The sequence below is a fragment of the Phyllobates terribilis genome, unplaced genomic scaffold, assembly GCF_046119375.1.
Source record: "Phyllobates terribilis strain yellow unplaced genomic scaffold, ASM4611937v1 Scaffold_11__3_contigs__length_659146591, whole genome shotgun sequence".
Lineage (NCBI taxonomy): Eukaryota > Metazoa > Chordata > Amphibia > Anura > Dendrobatidae > Phyllobates > Phyllobates terribilis.
This window is the reverse complement of record NW_027362771.1, coordinates 303836358-303860984: the sequence shown is the minus strand read 5'-3', so window position 1 is coordinate 303860984 and position 24627 is coordinate 303836358. Positions and strand designations below refer to the sequence as shown.

General features: G+C 44.8%; 1 protein-coding gene across 1 annotated transcript in view; it reads left to right on the top strand.

Moving 5' to 3' along the window:
- Positions 1 to 24627, top strand: part of PLXNA4 (plexin A4) — a 1035275-nt gene that overhangs the window by 70866 nt on the left and 939782 nt on the right. The gene's annotated exons all lie outside the window — the stretch shown is intronic.

The window sequence follows — 24627 nt, the reverse complement described above, 5'->3', positions numbered from 1 at the left end:
CAGATTTCCATTAGAGGAAAAGATCATGGTTGAGACAAAGATCTCATGTACATGGAATAGGATGTGCAGAGAGCATGTACAATATGACACACATGGGCTCTATAATATGATGCTATATGGGACACTGTATGACACACCTGTACAATTCCGTATTTTGGAGTCTCACTTAGAAGCAACACATTGTGAACCTGAAAGAAAAGACCCCTGTATGGCTCTGTATAAAACCAGAGGCATATGGTGTTTTTTTATGAGCATACGGGCTTTGGACATAGTGGACCATTTTCCCCCAACTTGCTATGTTTAGACAGTTTTTCCACAAAATTCCATCCCAAATACCGCCCACATTATTTTACCATACAGTGCCAAAATAATAATGGATCTGAAAAACATCAAACATTAAAATCCAAATTCTCTTGGATGTTTTTTATTCATTAAAGACTAGCAGAAAATTCTTACAAACAACGGTTTTATCATCCATCCTCATATGGCGTTAATATCCCTTACAAAGATTACGTATGTGTAGGTGATGATTTCTAAAGATGGGAATAACCCATAACTTCTTAAGTAGAGATGAGCGTTGTTCTACTCGAACTGTTCGCCAATCTCAAATTCGAGCTGTTTTGGGCGGTGTTCGAGCCGTTCGGCGAACACGAACAATTTGAGAAAAATTCGGCTGTTCGAGGTTATGTTCGATAACTGTTCGTGCACCAAAATCATAACTGGATTTTTTCTCAGTAATGATGAAAATTAATGTTAATACGCAGTTTGAGTGTACAGCGGGGTGGGGGGAGGGGCAGGGGATGGATCTCTGCAGGAACAATGAAGATCTCCATTTTTTTTTCTCTTTCCCGCATTTGCAGTGGGGAGGTGCAATCTGTCAGCCTATCAGCAGCGCACACACGGAGCGAAGTGCTTTTTTTCACACAAGCAAGGGCATGTGTGATTGGCAGTGTATGTCACATGTCCTTGCCCTATAAGACCAAGCCATTTTCCCCGTCGCCACCATTTTCTCACTGCTGCAGCTGCGTGTTAGACGGCACCGCTGTTGCTGTGTGCGCTATACCTTGTTAATTTCAAGCCAATTTTCGCACAAATATACAGATAGCTTGGGAGTAGGGAATAGTTGTGATTGCAGTCCTTTTAAGGACTAGGTTACAGCATTTCCTACGACTTTTATCAGGGAGGTCTGTGCTCTTAAATAGATAGGTTGTGGGAGTAAAGACTAATTGTAATTGGAGTCCTTTTCAGGACTAGGTTACATCAGTTCCTATCAGTTTTTGCCAGGCAGGTCTGTGCCAGTGCTGTGCAAGTTTTTTTCACAGCATTTGGCTGAATCTAGCAAAGCTAATCCTTTTTGGCCTATTGCAGAGTGTGTTAGTCAGTGGAGTAGCCTATCTGTGCTGCAAGATATACCACCTGTGTATAGAATACCAATTTTTTTACTGCACCTAGTGAAGTAAAATCTTTTGGGCATAGCATCATTCTATTAGTCCATCTATACTGACCTCCATCAGGTTGCAAATTAAAACTAATTTTTATCTGCATCTACAGTACCTCTGAAAAAATATTTGGGCTTCTAGCTGTGTGTGGGACTTGTTGTATTAGTCCATCTATACTGACCTCCATCAGGTTGCAAACTGAATATATTTTTTTCTGCATCTACCTCTGAAAAAATATTTGGGCTTCTAGCTGTGTGTGGATCTTGTTCTATTAATCCATCTATACTGACCTCCATCAGGTTGAAAACTGAATATAATTTTTTTCTGCATCTAGCTCTGAAAAAATATTTGGCCTTCTAGCAGTGTGTCGGACTTTCTCTATTAGTCCATCTATACTGACCTCCATCAGGTTGCAAATTAAAAATAATTTGTATCTGCATCTACAGTACCTCTGAAAAAATATTTGGGCTTCTAGCTGTGTGTGGGACTTGTTGTATTAGTCCATCTATACTGACCTCCATCAGGTTGCAAATTAAAAATAATTTGTATCTGCATCTACAGTACCTCTGAAAAAATATTTGGGCTTCTAGCTGTGTGTGGGACTTGTTGTATTAGTCCATCTATACTGACCTCCATCAGGTTGCAAACTGAATATATTTTTTTCTGCATCTACCTCTGAAAAAATATTTGAGCTTCTAGCTGTGTGTGGGACTTGTTGTATTAGTCCATCTATACTGACCTCCATCAGGTTGCAAATTAAAAATAATTTGTATCTGCATCTACAGTACCTCTGAAAAAATATTTGGGCTTCTAGCTGTGTGTGGGACTTGTTGTATTAGTCCATCTATACTGACCTCCATCAGGTTGCAAATTAAAAATAATTTTTATCTGCATCTACAGTACCTCTGAAAAAATATTTGGGCTTCTAGCTGTGTGTGGGACTTGTTGTATTAGTCCATCTATACTGACCTCCATCAGGTTGCAAACTGAATATATTTTTTTCTGCATCTACCTCTGAAAAAATATTTGGGCTTCTAGCAGTGTGTGGGACTTGTTGTATTAGTCCATCTATACTGACCTCCATCAGGTTGCAAACTGAATATATTTTTTTCTGCATCTACCTCTGAAAAAATATTGGGCTTCTAGCTGTGTGTGGGTCTTGTTCTATTAATCCATCTATACTGACCTCCATCAGGTTGCAAACTGAATATAATTTTTTTCTGCATCTAGCCCTGAAAAAATATTTGGCCTTCTAGCAGTGTGTCGGACTTTCTCTATTAGTCCATCTATACTGACCTCCATCAGGTTGCAAATTAAAAATAATTTTTATCTGCATCTACAGTACCTCTGAAAAAATATTTGGGCTTCTAGCTGTGTGTGGGACTTGTTGTATTAGTCCATCTATACTGACCTCCATCAGGTTGCAAATTAAAAATAATTTGTATCTGCATCTACAGTACCTCTGAAAAAATATTTGGGCTTCTAGCTGTGTGTGGGACTTGTTGTATTAGTCCATCTATACTGACCTCCATCAGGTTGCAAACTGAATATATTTTTTTCTGCATCTACCTCTGAAAAAATATTTGAGCTTCTAGCTGTGTGTGGGACTTGTTGTATTAGTCCATCTATACTGACCTCCATCAGGTTGCAAATTATAAATAATTTGTATCTGCATCTACAGTACCTCTGAAAAAATATTTGGCCTTCTAGCTGTGTGTGGGACTTGTTGTATTAGTCCATCTATACTGACCTCCATCAGGTTGCAAACTGAATATATTTTTTTCTGCATCTACCTCTGAAAAAATATTTGGGCTTCTAGCTGTATGTGGGACTTGTTGTATTAGTCCATCTATACTGACCTCCATCAGGTTGCAAATTAAAAATAATTTTTATCTGCATCTACAGTACCTCTGAAAAAATATTTGGGCTTCTAGCTGTGTGTGGGACTTGTTGTATTAGTCCATCTATACTGACCTCCATCAGGTTGCAAATTAAAAATAATTTGTATCTGCATCTACAGTACCTCTGAAAAAATATTTGGGCTTCTAGCTGTGTGTGGGACTTGTTGTATTAGTCCATCTATACTGACCTCCATCAGGTTGCAAACTGAATATATTTTTTTCTGCATCTACCTCTGAAAAAATATTTGGGCTTCTAGCTGTATGTGGGACTTCTTGTATTAGTCCATCTATACTGACCTCCATCAGGTTGCAAACTGAATATATTTTTTTCTGCATCTAGCTCTGAAAAAATATTTGGGCTTCTAGCTGTGTGTGGGACTTGTTGTATTAGTCCATCTATACTGACCTCCATCAGGTTGCAAATTAAAAATAATTTGTATCTGCATCTACAGTACCTCTGAAAAAATATTTGGGCTTCTAGCTGTGTGTGGGACTTGTTGTATTAGTCCATCTATACTGACCTCCATCAGGTTGCAAATTAAAAATAATTTGTATCTGCATCTACAGTACCTCTGAAAAAATATTTGGGCTTCTAGCTGTGTGTGGGACTTGTTGTATTAGTCCATCTATACTGACCTCCATCAGGTTGCAAACTGAATATATTTTTTTCTGCATCTACCTCTGAAAAAATATTTGGGCTTCTAGCTGTGTGTGGGACTTGTTGTATTAGTCCATCTATACTGACCTCCATCAGGTTGCAAATTAAAAATAATTTTTATCTGCATCTACAGTACCTCTGAAAAAATATTTGGGCTTCTAGCTGTGTGTGGGACTTGTTGTATTAGTCCATCTATACTGACCTCCATCAGGTTGCAAATTAAAAATAATTTGTATCTGCATCTACAGTACCTCTGAAAAAATATTTGGGCTTCTAGCTGTGTGTGGGACTTGTTGTATTAGTCCATCTATACTGACCTCCATCAGGTTGCAAACTGAATATATTTTTTTCTGCATCTACCTCTGAAAAAATATTGGGCTTCTAGCTGTGTGTGGGTCTTGTTCTATTAATCCACCTATACAGACCTCCATCAGGTTGCAAACTGAATATATTTTTTTCTGCATCTAACCCAGCCAATAGTTTTGGCCTAATACCACAGTTTGGCCACTCAGCTCTGCTCGGTTACCATCCATTGTTTTTTTGTGCAAACAACTCCAGAGTTGTGAATTAGTTAACCACCAAAATGAGTGGAAAAAGGCCTGCTGCTGGTGGAAAGGGGAATAGGCGTGTTGGGAAGGGGAAAAAAGGTTGTGTCCGTGGGGTAGGTGTTAAAGCAACAGTAACATCTGCAGAAGAAAGACCATCTTCCAGCCAAACTAAAATGTCTACTTCTTTTAGCGGACAATGTGATAAGATCCCTTTCTTACGGCCACGCCAATCGCTACAAATTCCAGATGAGGCACAAAAACAGCAGGTGCTTCAACGGATATCAAGTGCTCCTTTAAGTGGGCTCTCCTCCACATCAACTTCAACATCACAAATACTCCAGTCCTCAAAGGTGTCACCCAAATCGCACTTGCTTCCTCACAGCTCCCAAATCTCCAGCTGCCCGTCTGAGTATGAGGTAGAACAGATGGTTGAGTCTGCAGAGCTGTTTACTCATACTATAGCCTGGGAATCAGAGGTCGACTCCAGCGCTTCTGTGAATCCAGACGAGGAAATGATCTGCACTGATGCCCAGAATCTTTATGAGTCGGATCCAGGACCAGACGCAGAAGGTTCTGACCATAATGTAGACCCTCATTCCCAAACTGTAACTCCTGTTGGTGGAGACAATGAGGAAGACGATGATAAGACTCAAATACCTGATTGGAGCGACAACTTTAGTTTTTTGTCAGGGCAGGAACAGGTTGGCTCTGAGGACGACGGGTGTGATAACACACAGGGTGATGATGATGAGGTTAGAGATCCCACTTACTGTCAACCCACAGTCAGCCAAGAGATGAGGTCAGCAGAGGAGGTGGAGGAAGATGCTAGTGACGACGAGGTCAGGTTGCGCCTTCCTGGACAGAGACGTAGTACTGGAAGCACGTCAACAACTGCATCCTCAAACACAACTCTGCCTCTCACCACAAGTCGTGGTGGCTCTTCAGGTCGCATGGGTGCTAAGCCTTGCATAGCCTGGGCATTTTTTCAGATCGATAAAGATGACCCAACTCGTGTTATCTGTAACATTTGTCCGCAAAAGCTAAGTAGAGGCCAAAAAATACATAGTTTGAGTACTTCATGCATGAACCGGCACATGGACATGAAGCATAAGTTGCAGTGGGAAGTAGAGATGAGCGGTGTTCGACTAGAACTGTTCGCCAATCTCAAATTCGAGCTGTTTTGGGCGGTGTTCGAGTTGTTCGACGAACCCGAACGATTTGCAAAAAATTCGGCTGTTCGAGGTTATGTTCGATAACTGTTCGTGCACCAAAAGCGTGTCCTGCATGTCTGGCGCTATTTAGAGCACCAATCATGCAGGGATTGTCTGCCACTCACTGTAATGCCACAGCCATGGTGGTTGTGGCATTACAGTGATTGCCCAAATCGATGGGAACAGTGCCAACAGTGAAACATGAAAAGCCGGCAATTCAGCAGCGGCATACACCTGTACCCGACAATTTAGAACCGAAAGAATAAAGCTTCACACATAGATTAGATAGATATAAACATGTCAGCCACATATATACGAAGTACAGTGAAAGTGTTGCTTACTGTACTTGTCATTTAGCGTAAAGGATTTATAAAAAAAAATAATAGTGTTTTCATGCACCGTCTCTTTAAAAAAGCCGGCCGGCAATTCAGCAGCGGTACCCGACAATTTATAACAGACAGAATAGAGCTTCACACATAGATTAGATAGATAGAAACATGTCAGTCACATATATATGAAGTACAGTGATAGTGTTGGTTACTGTACTTGTCATTTAGTATTAAAATAAAGGATTTATTATTAAAAAAATTGGCATTGGGTTCCCCTTAATTTTAGGCTCTAGCGGAGGTTAAGCAGACGGCTGGGGCAGATGTTTGAAGCCTGGGAAGGGGGTAATACCCACGGAGCTTCCCAGGCTACTAATATCAGCCCCCAGCTGAATACATAGCCTTTACTAGCTATTAAAATGGGGGACCCCCCAAAAAAAATGACGTGGGGTCCCCCCTAATTTAATAGCTAGCAAAGGCTAGGCAGACAGCTGGGGGCTGATATTAATAGCCCAGGAAGGGAGCCATGAATATTGGCCCCCTCCCAGGCTAGAAACACCAGCCGTCAGCCGCCCCAGAAATGGCGCATTCATAGGATGCGCCAATTCTGGCACTTAGTCTCGCTCTTCCACGCTGCCCTGGTGCGGTGGCAGGGGGTAATAGGGTTGGGGTTGATGTCAGCTTATAATGCCAGCTGACATCAAGCCCAGGTTAGTAATGGAGAGGCGTCTATAAGACACCCCCATTACTAACCCCATAGTCAAAGTTAAAAAAAACACAAACACCCAGAATAAAGTCCTTTAATTGAAATAAAGACACAATCCTTTATTGTTCTAAATTAAACCATACTTACCGTCACGCCCATTCCAGCTGAAGCCAACGATCTCCTGCAATAAAAGAAAAATAATAAAGCAACCTCATCCTTACCTTTCCATGGTTCCCACGACAGCTTCAGCTCTGCTACATCGAGATGACAGGCTGGACCGCAGCAGAACGCTGCCATCCAGCCTCTCATCCCGCAGACACTGAGAAGCGCAGGCTTGCTTGCGCTGCTCAGCGTCTCTCTGTGACGACATCCAGATGAGCCGAGTTCATGTCCAATGAACTCGGCTCACCTCATGCACGTCACTGACAGCGTGGGAAAATTCTCACGCTGAAGCGGTGAGTGCAGGAGAATTCTCCCACGCTGTCAGTGACGTGCATAAGGTGAGCTCATGTCCAATGAACTCAGCTCACCTCCTGCACGTCACTGACAGCGTGGGAGAATTCTCCTGCACTCAGCGCTTCAGCGTGAGAATTCTCCCACGCTGAAGCGCTGAGTGCAGGAGAATTTTCCCACGCTGTCAGTGACGTGCATAAGGTGAGCTCATGTCCAATGAACTCAGCTCACCTCCTGCACGTCACTGACAGCGTGGGAGAATTCTCCTGCACTCAGCGCTTCAGTGTGAGAATTCTCCCACGCTGTCAGTGACGTGCATGAGGTGAGCCGAGTTCATTGGACATTAACTCGGCTCATCTGGATGCCCTCACAGAGAGACACTGTGGAGCGCAAGCAAGCCTGCGCTTCTCAGTGTCTGCGGGATGACAGGCTGGATGGCAGCGTTCTGCTGCGGTCCAGCCTGTCATCTCGATGTAGCAGAGCTGAAGCTGTCATGGGAACCATGGAAAGGTAAGGATGATGTTGCTTTATTATTTTTCTTTTATTTCAGGAGATCGTTGGCTTCAGCTGGAATGGGCGTGATGGTAAGTATGGTTTAATTTAGAACAATAAAGAATTGTGTGTTTATTTCAATTAAAGGACTTTTTTCTGGGTGTTGTGTTTTTTTTAAATACTTTACTAGAAATTCATGGTGGTCATGTCTAATATTGGCGTGACCCCATGAATTTCGGGCTTAGGGCCAGCTGATAATGCCAAGCTGGCCCTAACCCCTTTATTACCCAGTGAGCCACCGCATCAGGGCCCTGGATGAGTTGGGTACAGCGCCAGAAGATGGCGCTTCTATGAACGCGCCATTTTCCGGGGTGGCTGCGGACTGCAATTTGCAGCGGGGGTGGCCCAGAAAGCTTGGGCCTCCCTGCGCTGCGGATTCCAGCCCTCAGCTGCCTAGTTGTACCTGGCTGGACACAAAAACAGGGCGAAGCCCCACGTCAATTTTCTTTAAATTATTTCATGAAATAATTAAGAAAAAAAGGGCTTCCCTATATTGTTGTGTCCGGCCAGGTACAAATAGGCAGCTGGTGGTTGGGGGCAGCCCGTTCCTGCCTGCTGTACCTGGCTGGACACAAATATAGTGCGAAGCCCCACGTCAATTTTTTTTAAATTATTTCATGAATTTCCTGAAATAATTTAAAACAATTGAAGTGGGGCTTCGCACTATATTTGTGTCCAGCCAGGTACAGCAGGCAGGAACGGACTGCCCCCATCCACCAGCTGCCTATTTGTACCTGGCCGGACACAACAATATAGGGAAGCCCTTTTTTTCTTAATTATTTCATGAATTTCATGAAATAATTAAAAAAAGTACGTGGGGCTTCGCCCTATTTTTGTGTCCAGCCAGGTACAACTAGGCAGCTGGGGGCTGGAATCTGCAGCGCAGGGAGGCCCAAGCTTTCTGGGCCCCCCCCCCCGCTGCATATTGCAGTCCGCAGCCGCCCCAGAAAATGGCGCGTTCATAGAAGCGCCATCTTCTGGCGCTGTACCCAACTCATCCAGGGCCCTGGTGCGGTGGCTCACTGGGTAATAAAGGGGTTAGGGCCAGCTTGGTATTATCAGCTGGCCCCAAGCCCAAAATTCATGGGGTCACGCCAGTATTAGACATGACCGCCATGAATTTCTAGTAAAGTATTTAAAAAAAACACAACACCCAGAATAAAGTCCTTTAATTGAAGTAAAGACACAATTCTTTATTGTTCTAAATTAAACCATACTTACCATCACACCCATTCCAGCTGAAGCCAACGATCTCCTGCAATAAAAGAAAAATAATAAACCAACCTCATCCTTACCTTTCCATGGTTTCCACGACAGCTTCAGCTCTGCTACATCGAGATGACTGGCTGGACCGCAGCAGAACGCTGCGATCCAGTCTGTCATCCCGCAGACACTGAGAAGCGCAGGCATGCTTGCGCTCCTCACTGTCTCGCTGTGACGGCATCCAGATGAGCCGAGGTCATGTCCAATGAACTCGGCTCACCTCATGCACGTCACTGACAGCGTGGGAAAATTCTCACGCTGAAGTGCTGAGTGCAGGAGAATTCTCCCACGCTGTCAGTGATGTGCATGAGGTGAGCTCATGTCCAATGAACTCAGCTCACCTCCTGCACGTCACTGACAGCGTGGGAAAATTCTCCTGCAATCAGCGCTTCAGCGTGAGAATTTTCCCACGCTGTCAGTGACGTGCATGAGGTGAGCCGAGTTCATTGGACATGAACTCGGCTCATCTGGATGTCGTCACAGAGAGACGCTGAGCAGCGCAAGCAAGCCTGCGCTTCTCAGTGTCTGCGGGATGACAGGCTGGATGGCAGCGTTCTGCTGCGGTCCAGCCTGTTATCTCGATGTAGCAGAGCTGAAGCTGTCGTGGGAACCATGGAAAGGTAAGGATGAGGTTGCTTTATTATTTTTCTTTTATTGCAGGAGATCGTTGGCTTCAGCTGGAATGGGCGTGATGGTAAGTATGGTTTAATTTAGAACAATAAAGAATTGTGTCTTTATTTCAATTAAAGGACTTTATTCTGGGTGTTTGTGTTTTTTTTAACTTTGACTATGGGGTTAGTAATGGGGGTGTCTTATAGACGCCTCTCCATTACTAACCTGGGCTTGATGTCAGCTGGCATTATAAGCTGACATCAACCCCAACCCTATTACCCCCTGCCACCGCACCAGGGCAGCGTGGAAGAGCGAGGCTAAGTGCCAGAATTGGCGCATCCTATGAATGCGCCATTTCTGGGGCGGCTGACGGCTGGTGTTTCTAGCCTGGGAGGGGGCCAATATTCATGGCTCCCTTCCTGGGCTATTAATATCAGCCCCCAGCTGTCTGCCTAGCCTTTGCTAGCTATTAAATTAGGGGGGACCCCACGTCATTTTTTTTGGGGGGTCCCCCATTTTAATAGCTAGTAAAGGCTATGTATTCAGCTGGGGGCTGATATTAGTAGCCTGGGAAGCTCCGTGGGTATTACCCCCTTCCCAGGCTTCAAACATCTGCCCCAGCCGTCTGCTTAACCTCCGCTAGAGCCTAAAATTAAGGGGAACCCCACGCCAATTTTTTTAATAATAAATCCTTTATTTTAATACTAAATGACAAGTACAGTAACCAACACTATCACTGTACTTCATATATATGTGACTGACATGTTTCTATCTATCTAATCTATGTGTGATGCTCTATCTTTCTGTTCTAAATTGTCGGGTACCGCTGCTGAATTGCCGGCCGGCTTTTTTAAAGAGACAGTGCATGAAAACACTATTATTTTTTTAAATAAATCCTTTACACTAAATGACAAGTACAGTAAGCAACACTATCACTGTACTTATTATATATGTGACTGACATGTTTCTATCTATCTAATCTATGTGTGAAGCTCTATTCTTTCTGTTCTAAATTGTCGGGTACAGATGCTGAATTGCCGGCCGGCTTTTTTAAAGAGACGGTGCATGAAAACACTAATATTTTTTTTAATAAATCCTTTACACTAAATGACAAGTGCAGTAACCAACACTGTCACTGTGCTTCTTATATGTGTGACTGACATGTTTCTATCTATCTAATCTATGTGTGATGCTCTATTCCTTCTTGTCTAAATTGTCGGGTACCGGTGTATGCCGCTGCTGAATTTGCCGGCCGGCTTTTTTAAAGAGAGTGTCTTCTGAGCAGTTTGTCAGCTTTTGGACACCTTTGCAGGTGTTTTCTATGTGTTTCTATGTGTTTTTGTTTGCCTGCCATTGGTTTTAACGGTGTTCGACGGTGTTCTAAGGTGTTCGACGAACAGTTCGACGAACAGTTCCTCGAACATCCCGGTGTTCGACGAACCGAACCGAACCCGAACACTACGGGGGTGGCTCAACACTAGTGGGAAGCTCAGTGTGCTACAATGCGGCCTAGCCGGCCGGGCCAACCACCGTCTGCCATATCTTGTGCATCCGCGGCCTCTTCATCCTCTGTGACTGGGGGGACAGCAGTCACACCTGTTTTGGGGCGCAGACCTGCCACCTCTTTACCCGCAACAGCCAGCGTGATTGGCAGGTCATCATTTTCTCTGGAGGTGGTAACAGCAGCTGGTGTTGAGCGCTGTCCGACATCGATAGCACCACCTTTGGATCAAGGCAACCTAACATGTCCGCCTGCATCTTCCTCACAGACCGGCAGTTTGCCGGGGACACCCTTATCAACCCCGTCTAAGCACAATAGCCAGCCCTCGGTCCCTCAGATGTGGACAAGTAAAAGACCATTTCCTCCTAGCCATGAGAAAGCTAAGAGGTTGAATTTCACCATCTGCAAGCTCTTGGCTACAGAAATGCTGCCTTTCCGCCTGGTGGACACAGAGGATTTTCGAGACCTTATGTCCGTCGCAGTGCCCCAGTACCAGATGCCCAGTCGGCACTACTTCTCAAAGAAAGGTGTGCCTGCGCTCCACCAGCATGTCGCACACAACATCACCGCTTCTTTGAGAAACTCTGTGTGTGACAGGGTGCATTTCACCACAGACACTTGGACGAGTAGGCATGGACAGGGGCGTTACATGTCGCTGACTGGGCACTGGGTAACTATGGTGACAGCAGGACAAGGGGCTGCTGTCCAAGTCTTGCCGTCCCCACGAGTTGTGCGTCAATCCTCTTTATGTCTAAGTTCCTCCACTGCTTCTGCCTCCTCAACCTCCTCTCAGTCTTCCACCTGCACCCAAAGCCTGTCTGGTCATGCCACAAGCTTTCTAACTGCGCAGAAGGGATCCTGCACACCTCCTTACTATGCTGGCAGTAGGGCTCAACGTCATCAGGCGGTTTTTACATTGAAATGTCTGGGAAATGTGAGTCACACAGCTGAGGAGTTGTGGTCAGCTCTGGAGAACCAATTTCATGAATGGTTGTCTCCACTGGACCTGAAACCAGGGAAGGCCGTGTGCGACAATGCTGCAAACCTGGGTGCGGCCCTTCGCCGGGGCAATGTCACACACGTGCCTTGTATGGCTCACGTGTTGAACCTGGTTGTCCAGCAATTTTTAGCCCACTATCCCAGACTAGATGGCCTTCTGCAGAGGGCACGGTCGCTGTGTGCTCACTTCCGCCGTTCGCATCCCGCAGCTCAGCGACTTACATCTCTACAGCAGTCGTTGGGCCTGCCACTTCACCGGCTAAAATGCGATGTGCCTACCCGGTGGAATTCAACTCTGCACATGTTGCAGCGACTGTGGCAGCACCGACAAGCCCTGGTGCAATACGTTCTGACGTATAGCCTGGGCCAACGAGATTCAGAGGTGGGGCAAATCACGCTGGAGGAGTGGTCTCAGATCAGGGACCTATGCACCCTTCTGCACAGTTTTGAAATGGCGACGAAGATGTTTAGTGCTGACGATGCCATTATCAGCATGACTATTCCGGTGATTTACATGCTGGAGCACATGTTAAACAGAATTCGGAGTCAGGTGGTGGCACAAGAGGAGGTGGAGGAAGTAGAGGAGGAGGAGTTGTATGCGGAAGGGCTAACATCTGCAAGGTCCAGACGGTCGGCAGCACCAAGGCGGCAGGCATGTGAGGGTGGGGGAGATGGTTTTACCAGGGCGCATGGTAGCAGCCAAACTAGTGAGGAAGGTGCAGGAGCCCAGGAAGAAGTGGAGGACGAACTGATGGAAGACTCATCAGATGAGGGAGACCTTGATCACATTTCTGTTGTGCGAGGTTGGGGGGAGAGGACAGAGGAAGGAAGCATGATTGTTACCTCGCCACCAACACAACAGGGACTTGGTGCTCCTGGATGCGCAACACACATGAGTGCCTTCTTGCTGCACTACCTGCAACATGACCCTCGAATTGTGAGAATTAGAAATAATCCTGACTACTGGGTTGCCACACTGTTAGATCCCCGGTACAAAAGTAAATTTGCAGAAATTATTCCTGCCATAGAAAGGGATGCACGCATGCAGGAGTATCAGCAGAGACTGTTGCAGAATCTTACATGTGCTTTTCCACAAAATACCAGTGGTGCACGTAGTGAATCTCACAGTTCCAACTTGCCAACCGTGGGACCGTCAAGTGTTCAGCACTCAAACCGTAACAGAACCACAGTATCTGCTGGTAACATCAATTTTGCGGAATCATTTCACCACTTTTTTAGCCCATCCTTTGCAAGGCCACAGGAGACAAGAAGTCTGACACATAGTCAACGCCTAGAGACGATGGTACAGGAGTATCTCCAAGTAAACATTGAAGCCACGACTGTGTCACTGGACCCTTGCTCTTTTTGGGCTTCCAATCTGGATAAATGGCCGGAGCTAGCCACTTACGCCTTGGAGATCTTGTCATGCCCCGCAGCCAGCGTTCTGTCTGAACGTGTGTTCAGCGCTGCTGGTGGTGTGCTGACAGATAAGCGCACGCGGCTCTCCACTGATAATGTAGACAGACTCACGTTCATAAAGATGAACAAATCATGGATCCGAAACGACTTTTCTACCCCTGTGTCATCCTGGGGAGAGTAAAAGCTTGATGATTGTTTAAAATCACCCTACCAACCGTTTTAAGCTTTCAAATTACTAATCATGTTTATCTGTATCTTGACTGGAAAATAATTTGGGCTTTGTAGCAGTGTGCAGCACTGATCCTATTAGGCCATCTATAATAAGGTCCACCAGATTTAAAATTAAAAATAATTTTTAGCTGCATCTAGCCCGGAAAATAATTTTGGGGCTCCGAGATGCGCAAGACACATAAGTGCCTTCTTGCTGCACTACCTGCAGCATGACCCTCATATTGTCAGAATTCGAAGTAATCATGACTACTGGGTTGCCACACTCTTAGATCCCCCAAACTTTTCGATCAACCTTTTCATTTTAATAAAGACCAAAAAAATGGTCATTTTTGAAATTATAAGCATTAGCAGGTTGTTAGAAACTGAAATCAAACAGTTTTCAACTCAAAACTTTATTCTAGGTGATGTTACATTTTCACATAGGACCCCTTGTTCGAAAGGAGCTTCTGAACTCTCTCGTCCATTGAATTTGTCAGGTTTTGGATGGTTTCTGCTTCAATTGTTTTGCATGAGGACAGAATACCCTCCCAGAGCTGTTGCTTAGATGTGAACTGCCTCCCGCCATCATAGACACTCCTTTTAATGATGCTCCAAAGGTTCTGAATGGGGTAGAGGCCAGGGGAGCATGGGGGTCACACCATAAGTTTGTCCCCTTTTATGCCCATATCAGCCAGAGATGCAGATGTTTTATGTGCAGCATGAGATGGTGCATTATCATGCAGAAAAATGATCTTGCTGTGAAATACACGGTTCTTCTTCTTGAACCATGGCAGGAAGTGCTGTTTGAGAAAATCCACATACATTATGAAGTTCATCTTTAGCGCCTTCAGGGATCCTAAAGGGGCCGACAATCTCTCTCCCCATGATTCCAGCCCAAAGCATTACTCCACCTCCTCCTTGTTGGCGCTGTAGCCGTGTTTGCGTGGGGTGTCCATCAACCAGCCATCCTCCACTCCATCCATCTGGACCATCGAGCGCTGCACGGCACTCATCCGTGAACAAAACAGTTTTGAAATCAGTCTTCATGTAATGTTTGGCCCACTGGAGCCGTTTCTGCTTGTGTGAAGTGGATAGAGGAGGTCGACAGGATGGCGTATGCACAGCTGCAAACCTCTGAAGGACCCTGCATCTTGTTGTTCGGGGGACGTTGGAGGCACAAGCAGCTTCAAAAACTTGTCTGCTGCTATGACAAGGCTTTTTTGCCGCTGCTCTTTCAACCTGACGTAATTGCCTGTAGGAAAGAGTCCTCAATTTGCCCTTATCAGCACGCACACGTGTGTACTGTGAATCAGCTACATACTTCTTGATTGCCAAGACACTTCATCCTGATCATCGCACAATGTTGATTGTAGTCATGCCTTGACCTAAACACTCCACAATTTGTTGCTTCTCAGCAGCCGACACATCCTTTTTCTTTCCCATTTTGGCAGAAAATGTAGGCTGCTGAATAATGTGAGAGAGCCTTCTTAAGTAGTCTTGCCTTTCATTGGACACACCTGACAAACTAATTAGCACTGGTGTCTGCAATTGCTTACAGTGATATAAAGAGCCCTGACACACATCACCATCAATGAGTTTAACTGACAAACAAACAAATTCTTCCCTTATCACTCCTAAACACTTTTTGCATAATAATTTGGAACACAGTGTACATGTGCTTTTCCACAAAACACCAGTGGTTCACGTAGTGAATCTTACAGTTCTAACTTGCCAACCGTGGTCTGTATGGAGTTGTTAAATAAAGGGCCCAAAATTAAGATAACATAGATGGGAGAGGTCTCTATGAATAGGAATTCCTAAGTATTTGATACCCTGTGAGGGCCAGGCAAAGGGAAAGTTGGACTGGATGGAATCCTATATGGATTTGGGGAGGGAGACAACGAGGGCCTCAGACTTCGCTGCATTGATTTTAAAATTTGACCATGTAACAAAGTGATCTATTTCAGCCATAACAGCATGGATGGATATATGTGATTGAGTGATATATACTAGGACATCATCAGCAAATAGAGAGCACTTGTACTCGGTGCCTCCCACCTCAATCCACCTAATATTGGGGTTATGGCGAATTGATGAGAGCAGGTGCTCCGTCACTAGGATGTATAAGAGAGGGGACAGAGAACATCCCTGCCTTGTCCCATTGGTGATTGTGAAAGGTGATGAAAATGTTCTGACGCGCCCCCTGGGCCTTGGGACACCCGGAGCCGGACCCTTTTTGGTGGATGCTGGTGGTTGTAGTCTCCGTGGCGGCAACCCGGTTCCGTGGCTCAGGGCGGTCAAACCAGTGGCGGAACTATTTATGTGGTTTTGATGTTTAAATGTCCGACTACGCCACCCGTGGATTGCGGTCAGAGTGAACCGCCGCTCCAGGGCAGACCGGTGAGGCTGGTGTTGTGGGTGCAGCAGAGCGTAGCATAACTCCCCACGGGAGGAGTATAGCCTCAGGGCAGTGTATGCGGAGGATGGGGGTGATGGTGCAGGGCAGCAGCAGTAATGACACGGAGTCAGTGATGCAGTCCAGGGCCTTTACTCACAGTTCTTATTATCCAGACCACGTCTGCAGGTAACGGCTGCCCACGTCGTACTGTGCTCACCAGGTGAGGGGCTCAGACAACTCCCAGATAACTTTGGAGCGCTTCACAGGACCCCCTTTGTGTGTCCTTTGTCTGGCCTTTCTTACCAACCCTTCTGTCCGGCTGCCTCGGGCCTCCTCTTGGTAAACTTGGCGCCAGTTTCCCTGACCCTATGTGGTGCCTTCCTAGCGGGTGTAGCGAGGGGCTGCGCCACATAAAATGTCACAGCCTCCTGTTTCTAGCTGAGGGTCGTTTCCTGCCTCCACTAGTTTCGGGGACCGGTCTCCCCCTTTGGCCTGACCCCTCCACGCAGGTGGATTCTGGCGTGCGGTGGCGACTCGCCCGTCCGCACCCCTGAGATCCCTTCGTTCCTCGTTCCTGGAGCCTTCTCCGCTCCTCTTCCTTCCTTCTCCCTCTTCCAGGCCTGGGCCTCTGTTACTAGGCCCGCCTCCGGAGCAGAGCTCATGCAGAGCCCCTGCTCCCTGCCACTTCTGCTCAGACTTCTCTGCACTGAACTAAGATGGTGCCCACCTTTTATACTCCCTTCTCAATGCACCCAGGAACTGCTTCCTCCCTGCTCCTGCACTACAGGGTTCCCCTTCCTCAGTGTTCCCTCCCCCCACTCCAGCCAGGGACAGGGACTGTCGTGCCCATCTCAGGGGCATATTGGTCGCCCTGCCCCACGGCAATGTGGTGTAATGCATGCAGGTGTCGGGTCCTGATCCACACTACATCCTTACCTGAGAGTGAGATATCACACCTCTGGGTGAGGTGCAATACCTCTGTAGCAACCGAGCCCTCAGGGTGCTACAGTTCCATTTATCTTCAGCCTAGGTGACGTATTGCGATACAGGGCCGTGATTTTGGCTATAAAAGGGTCCCCTAGACCCCTACCCCAAGCTTTTTAAGAGAATCATATATGGCGTGCCAGGAGACTCTATGGAATGCTTTCTCAGCATCCAACGAGAGTATCTAATTACAAATTTTTAACTGCATCTAGCCCAGGAAATACTTTGTGCCTAGTAGCAGGGTCTGCTAGTCAGCGGATTATCCCGGCTGTTAAGCAAGCTACACCACCTGTAGTTTGGACACTTCATTTTTTCAAAGGAAATGCTTCGGGACCACGGGATACTCAGTGAAGAGCATCAGGAGGCACCCCAAGGCATAGGGGCTGGGACTGGCAGTAGGATGCCTTGCGGTGGACAGCCGAGCTCGATCCTTATAAAAGCTTTTTAACTGCAGCAGCTTTAGTGGACGCTACTGGAGCTGGAATTACGCGGCTGCTGGCATGAGACTTGCCCTCCAATAGATCCTTGTAAATGGATTTAAAGTGTATTCATTCAAATTAGAGAGACAATTTAAATTAAAAAGCTTAGAGCTGCCTCCACCACAGGGGGGCTCGCTCGACCCACCAGCGGACAGGCACCAGTATTGGGAGAGGGGGGCTGGCCATCAGGGTTCACCGCGGCTCTGGCACAAACCCGGCGACACGGAGGTGGCACGGGCAGGAGCGGACTGGCCGTGTCGGCTTCTCACTTTTTGGATTTTAGAAGGGCATGACATGCCTATATCTGTGTCTCCCCCTCCTTTTACTCCTCCACCTCTTTTCTTTTCGCATGACTATATGTACTTGTCACTTTTCCATGTGTTAGTTATGTCTTCTGAGCAGTTTGTCAGCTTTTGGACACCTTTGAAGGTGTTTTCTATGTGTTTCTATGTGTTTTTGTTTGCCTGCCATTGGTTTTAACGGTGTTCGAAGGTGTTCGACGAACAGTTCGACGAACAGTTCGGCGAACACACGGGTGTTCGACGAACCGAACCGAACTCGAACACTACGGGGGTGGCTCAACACTATTCTTAAGCTATAATCAGTAATTTTCCTATTGTTTAAATCAGGTTTCTGTGTTACATGTATATATTTTTTCCATATTACAATCTGTATTAAAAAAAAATGAAATCTTGCAATTTTCACACTGCCCACTGAAACTTTTTTTATACTCTAACCACTTGTTTCAAGAAACAACACATGTACATAACCATAATGAACCTAACCCAACCCTATCTTTTGTATTGAGGTACCTAAGTAGCCCATGCAAAGGCCATTGTGAAGGGAATGGGGGGCAGGGTCAGCTGTAACATTGCCTATTGTGACTTTGTTATCCGCTGTGTATAGAGGTGTCATTAGTCATTGTAATACTCCCTTTTCTGATAAGGAGCCTGCTGAAAAAACACTTCCTGAAAGAACAGGAAGTATGAGTCTAAAACAACACCATTATGAAAATTTCAAGATTACTAATTTTCTTTTAGAATAAAGATTGTGAAATAAAAAACAAAAAACAATTGCATTTTTTTAATTGCATGCAACGCAAAAAAACTGATTTAAACAATTGGTTTATTTTCTAGTAATAGCTTCTCTTTAAATTTTTAAACTTAAAGGGAACCTGTCACCTGGTTTGTCCCATATGAGGTAAGGCCAGCACCTTTCAGCCCTCATTGAGTGCTGTGGAAGTGCATTGAGCTGTAGGGTGCATTGCTGGAAAAGGGAAAAAAAAAAAACTCTTTAAATCTCTTAGTTTGCGAGTGTGAACGAGCTGAGTGTGACCGGAGTGTAAGTGCGAACGAAAGTAAGTGTGTGACTTGTTTTTCAGTGACTTTGGATTCAGGGAGTTTGGAAGGGAGGACTTTGGACTGAATTGCTGTCTGTATTTTATTAATTCTTTACTTTTCTTTTTACTTAACATTCTGTCTATTGCAATCCCCATTAGGAAATGAGCTCTATTATTGACAATGCTATCCAGTGTACATCTTGCCACATGTATGCATTCCTTGAACAGCCGGTAGGGGTTGCTTACTGCTGCGCGAGATGTGTGCACGTTGTGTGTTTGGAAGCCCAGGTACTGGATCTAAATGATCAGCTGGCAACACTGAAATCCATTGACAATATGTAAAGGAGTCTGCTGCTTACTGAGCAGCAGCTCACTGGGGTAGATGTGGGGGAGGGTGGTAGTCGGGAGCTGCAGGACAGTGAGGCCGCTAGTTGGGTGACAGTTAGAAGGGGGGTAGAGGGAAGAGTGCCAGGGAGGCTAGTCCTGATCTGGCACACCCCAATAAGTTTGCAAACTTGGCAGATGAGGGGAGTGACGGTACAGGGGTAGCACTGCTGCAGCAAGGCATGTCCCCTGAAAGCCAGAGGAGTGTCAGCTCCAGTAAAGAGGGAAATAGGAGAGCAGGGCAGGCCACGCAGGTGCTGGTAGTGGGGGACTCAATTATTAGGGGAACAGATAGGGCAATCTGTCACAAAGACAGGGATCGTCGAACAGTGTGCTGCCTACCTGGCGCTCGAGTCTGGCACATCGCTGATCGGGTTGACAGATTACTGGGAGGGGCTGGTGAGGACCCAGCGGTCATGGTGCACATTGGCACAAATGACAAAGTTAGAGGTAGGTGGAAGGTCCTTAAAGATGATTTCAGGGAATAAGGCTGCAAGCTGAAGGCAAGGACCTCCAAGATGGTATTCTCTGAAATACTACCGGTACCACGTGCCATGCCAGATAGGCAACAGGAGATTAGGGAGATAAATAAGTGGCTCAAGAACTGGTGTAGGAAGGAGGGATTTGGGTTCCTTGAGAACTGGGCCGACTTCTCAGTTGGCTACAGACTCTACTCTAGGGACCGGCTGCACCTCAATGGGGAGGGGGCAGCTGTGCTGGGGGAGAAAATGGCTAGAAGGTTGGAGGAGTGTTTAAACTAGGGATTGGGGGGGAGGGTATTCATTTTATAGGTGGGGAAGATAGTGCAGATAGTGACCTGGGCACAAATAAAGAAATTGGGGGTGGGGTTAGAACAGTCAATAAAGTAAGAAGGAATAGAGGTACAGAGAGATACATAAAATGCATGTACACTAATGCCAGAAGCCTCACCAACAAAATGGAGGAATTAGAATTAATTTTGTTAGAAAATAATTATGACATGGTAGGGATATCTGAGACGTGGCTGGACGAGAGCCATGACTGGGCAGTTAATTTACAGGGCTATAGTCTGTTCAGAAATGATCGTACAAACAAGCGAAGGGGGGGGTGTTTATATGTAAAATCATCCTTAAAACCCGTCTTGCGGGAGGATATATGTGAATCTAATGAAAATGTAGAGTCCCTGTGGGTGGAGGTAAGGGGAGGGGGAAAAAATAATAAATTACTGATAGGGGTTTGTTATAAGTCTCCAAAAATAATGGAAGTAGCGGAGAATATCCTCGTAAAGCAAATAGATGAAGCAGCAACTCAAGGAGAAGTCATTATTATGGGAGACTTCAACTACCCTGAAATACATTGGGGAACAGAAACATGTAGTTCAAGCAAAGGTAATAGGTTTTTGACAACTATGAGAGACAATTACCTTTCACAACTGGTTCAGGAGCCAACAAGAAGGGGGGCACTGCTAGACCTAATATTAACCAATAGGCCAGACCGCATATCAAATATACGAGTTGGGGGTCACTTTGGTAATAGTGATCACAAAATAATACGTTTTCATGTAACCTTTAATAAGATGTGTAGTAGAGGGGTTACAAGGACACTAAACTTTAGGAAGGCAAATTTCCAACTGTTGAGAGATGATCTTAGTGCAATAAACTGGGACGATATCCTGAGACATAAAGCTACACAAAGCAAATGGGAGACATTTATTAACATCCTGAATAGGACCTGAGCACAATATATACCCTATGGGAATAAACATGCTAGAAATAGGAGGAAACCACTATGGCTAAATAGAGCTGTAAGGGGTGCAATAAGTGACAAAAAGAAAGGATTTAGAGAGCTAAAGCAAGTAGGTAGTGATGAGGCATTAAATAAATATAGAAAATAAAATAAATTATGTAAAAAACAAATCAAGGCAGCAAAGATTGAGGCAGAGAGAATCATTGCCAGAGAAAGTAAAAATAACCCCAAAATGATAGTGTTGGCCCCCTTAAAAATAGTCTGGGTGAAATGGTGGATGAGGATGAGGAAAAAGCCAATATGCTAAATGATTTTTTTCAACCGTATTTACACAAGAAAATCGCATGACAGAAAACATGATTAGTGATAACAAAAATTCTCCATTAAATGTCACTTGCTTAACCCAGCAGGAAGTACGGCGGCGTCTAAAAATCACTGAAGTTGACAAATCCCCAGGCCCGGATGGGATACACCCACGAGTACTGCAGGAATTAAGTAACGTCATAGATAGACCATTATTTTTAATCTTTAAAGATTCCATAATAACATGGTCTGTACCACATGACTGGCGTATAGCAAATGTGGTGCCAATATTCAAAAAGGGGACAAAAACTGAACTTGGAAATTATAGGCCAGTAAGCTTAACCTCTACTGTGGGTAAAATCCTGGAGGGTTTTTGTTAAGAGATGCTATAATAGAGTTTCTGAAGAAGAATAACCTCATGACCCAATATCAACATGGGTTTTCGAGGGACCGTTCCTGTCTAATCTGATCAGTTTTTATGAGGAGGCAAGTTCTGGACTGGACCAAGGAAATGCAGTGGATGTTGTGTATATGGACTTTTCAAAAGCTTTTGATGCGGTTCCACACAAAAGGTTGATACATAAAATGAGAACAATGGGGATAGGGGAAAATATATGTATGTGGGTTAAGAATTGGCTCAGTGATAGGAAACAAAGGGTGGTTATTAATGGAAAACACTCAGACTGGGTCTCGGTTAACAGTGGGGTACCACAGGGGTCAGTATTGGGCCCCCTTCTTTTTAACATATTTATTAATGACCTTGTAGGGGGCATACAGAGTAATATTTCAATATTTGCAGATGACACTAAACTCTGCAGGGTAATCAATACAGAGGACAATTTTATATTACAGGAGGATCTATGTAAACTAGAAGCTTGGGCTGATAAATGGCAAATGAGCTTTAATGGGGATAAATGTAAGGTAAAACACTGGGCAAAACTGTAACTGAAAAAGACCTGGGTGTATTGGTGGACGACAAGCTCACGTTTAGTGGCCAGCGTCAGGCAGCTGCTGCAAAGGCAAATAAAATAATGGGATGCATTAAAAGAGGCATAGATGCTTATGAGGAGAACATAATTTTACCTCTATACAAGTCATTAGTGCGACCACACTTAGAATACTGTGTACAGTTTTGGTCTCCGGTGTATAAGAAAGACATAGCTGAACTAGAGAGGGTGCAGAGAACAGCGACCAAGGTTATTAGAGGACTGGGGGGTCTGCAATACCAAGACAGGTTATTACACTTGAGGTTATTTACTGTGGAAAAAAGAAGGCTTAGGGGTGATCTTATTACTATGTACAAGTATATGAGGGGACAGTACAAAGACCTTTCTACTGATCTTTTTACTCTGAGGCCAGAGACGGGGACAAGCGGGCATCTTCTACGTCTGGAGGAAAGAAGGTTTAATCATATTCACAGACGCGGATTCTTTACTGTGAGAGCAGTGAGACTATGGAACTCTCTGCCGCATGATGTTGTAATGAGTGATTCACTTTTAAAATTTAAGAAGGGCATGGATGCCTTTCTTGAAAAGTATAATATTACAGGGTATATATACTAGATTCCTTGATAGGGCGTTGATCCAGAGAACTAGTCTGATTGTCGTATGGAGTCGGGAAGGAATTTTTTTCCCCAATGTGGAGCTTAGTGTTTGCCACATGGGGTTTTTTTTGCCTTCCTCTGGATCAACATGTTAGGCTATGGGTTGAACTAGATGGACTTAGTCTTCCTTCAACCTTAAAAACTATGTATGTTACTATGTATGTTGCTATGTATATACAGCATACTAATAAGCTGTATATATCGCCCAATCCGGCATGCAAGACAAGAAAAATACCTCTTATAATACTCACCTATGGGACGGTTTGGTCCTATGGGTGTCACTGGTGTTAGTCTGGCGCCTCCCTTCTTCTTTCGATGCCGTCCTCCTTCTGTGCTTCATGTGGATGACGGATCTTACATTATCCACACAGTGTCCCCGACATCACGCTCCTGCGCAGGCATACTTCTCTGCCCTGACTACAGCATAGTAAAGTACTGCAGTGTGAATGTCCTGGGGGTCTTTGGCCTTTTCCTGTGCATGCACACTGCAGTACTTTGCTCTGCCCTCGAGAGGGCAGAGAAGTACTCCTGCACAGGAGTGCGATGCCAGGGACCCTGTGTGGATGATGTAGGACATGTCATCCACACAAAGCACAGAAGGAGGACGGCATCGCAAGAAGAGAGGAGGCGCGGGCGGGATCAAGACAGCAACGACCATGGGACTGATGGCAGGTTCCCTTTAATGTAAATTTGATACTCATTTACTGCTCATGTTGCAGCTGATTTACATAAGATTGCATCATTTTTCACACTTAATTGTTTACAAATGTTACATTGAGATCCATCTTGTACCCTATGAAGCTACCGCAGATGAAAGTGTCCTTGCTGACCTCTATTCAATGTTTGAACTGGTGTAACTGTTCAGAAATCATTAAAACTCCCTGAATATCAAACCTCATGCAATTCTTCTTTTGTTGAAATTAATGGTGAAATCTCATGAGTGCATCAAGTCCACTGACAAATAAAATAATAGACAATTTTTCCTAGTTTTTGTTATTGCAGAGACTAATCACACTACTTTATACACTACTCTATAAAGGGGGCATTTTGACAATCTCTGCTACCGCCCTTACAGAGATGGTAAAATGTCAAACATTTGCAGTCTGAACTAATTGTATTTCTCTCTTTCGTAATGGCAGAGCTCCCTGGCTTGATAAACACTGTGCTTGAAGCAATGTTAATAAAGGAGACACACTCGCAGCTAATGTATATTTATCATTTTTGTTCAAATATAAGAAGATAAAATGGCAAATATGCATAATTTCCGAGTATTATGCACTATGCCTAGATTTCTGGCTCCAACATTTAACTGTTTCATTTTCAGCCTCTATTCATAGACCGTATTCATTGTGCATTTATATTTCTGCAGCTAATGGGAATTATTTAATTAAAAGATGATTTATTCACTAGATAACTTTTCTGTTTACTAAATGATTATTTATTATCTAAGCCGCTTTTATTCCCGAGCCATTTATGAAAAGAATTCCAATTCATAGTGTAGTCACCAGATTTTGGCATGATATGCATCCAAAAACTATTGACTTGTGGTGGCAAAAACATGGTGATCTGCAAGAAAAATTACACTGTCAAGGTCCACAAACTGTGCTCACTCAA